Source organism: Myotis brandtii, unplaced genomic scaffold (genome assembly GCF_000412655.1).
Source record: "Myotis brandtii unplaced genomic scaffold, ASM41265v1 scaffold365, whole genome shotgun sequence".
Classification (NCBI taxonomy): Eukaryota; Metazoa; Chordata; class Mammalia; order Chiroptera; family Vespertilionidae; genus Myotis; species Myotis brandtii.
Window position 1 is genome coordinate 3,395,969 of NW_005364031.1, and position 1,127 is coordinate 3,397,095.

The 1,127-nt window shown below is 51.9% G+C and overlaps 1 protein-coding gene across 5 annotated transcripts in view; it reads right to left on the reverse strand.

Annotated features, from left to right (window-relative positions):
• EPHA7 (EPH receptor A7) overlaps nt 1-1,127 on the reverse strand; it is a 181,653-nt gene that overhangs the window by 179,615 nt on the left and 911 nt on the right. The gene's annotated exons all lie outside the window — the stretch shown is intronic.

A 1,127-nucleotide genomic window follows, 5' to 3' on the forward strand; every position in this document is an offset into this window, starting at 1 on the left:
GGAGGAGCGTCGCCGAGAAGCCGGGCTCATCTCCACCCCGCCCACCTTTTAAATATTTCACTTCTGCGTTTAAACAATTCAGCCTCCTAGAATCAGAATCCTTCCCACGTACCCTGCACCCAGAAGAGAAAGGCGAGCGAGCGAGCGAGCTGGCTGCGGGAACCTCTCCCCTTAGTGATGCAGTTATTTATAGCGCACACTCCGGCCGGGGTCTGCCCGGGCTCGCGCCGCGCTTCGCTGCCGCCGAGCAAACTTTTCCGCTGTTCCTGCTATTCCTATTCCGGGGGAATCGGGACACGGTTCCAGGATTGGAGGCTCCTAGTCGCTAACATCATGGGAGTAGAAATGTGGGTTTCGGTGTGCCTGGGTGTGTCTTTCTAGTAGATGAAAACGCGTAACCGACACTTCGGAGTCCAAGGTTTTTTCAAAATTCCTCTGAATGGGTTCAGAGTCAACACAGGTTGCAGATGTGGAAACTGGGGTCAGAAGGTCAGGCTGGACCAAGAAGGAGGGCAAGACGTTGGTTTGAATGAGCGAAGAGGGGTGCACGAAGAGAATTGGGGGGACCGCCAGCACTAAATCGCTAAGTTTTCAAGGATAGATAAAGCGAGAACCGATATGTAGGTAGCCCCACCATCTCCACCACGACCTAAATCTGATATCAGATTCCTCCATTCTCCACACTTCAGAAACAAGTAATTATTAGTATTCTGCTTTTAAATATCGTGAAATCAACCTTAGACTTACAGCCTAGAAGACCGGGGGGTGGGGGGGGTGGCTAAATAGTGACAATGCTCGGAGCAAGGCATTTCCATTGACAGGATTTATTTTCCCCAGCTCCAACTACAGGCACCGAAAGGTATTTTACCTTCTGTCATGGTTCAAAGGAAAAGAAAAAAGAATAATAATAATAATAACAACACATACAAGCGTATCTGGTGTCCAAATGAAACCTGCTCTCTCCATCCACAGCTAGCCCTCGGGGTCCAGGTCTTTCGCTCGGTTTGACCACTCGGACTCAACTGCCGGACTTGGGGCAGATGTTGGGGGACTTTCGGTCGCCTAGTCGGCAGCACATGACCAGGCGCACAGCCCCAGCCTGGCCCCTGCCTCCCGACCCGGCCGAG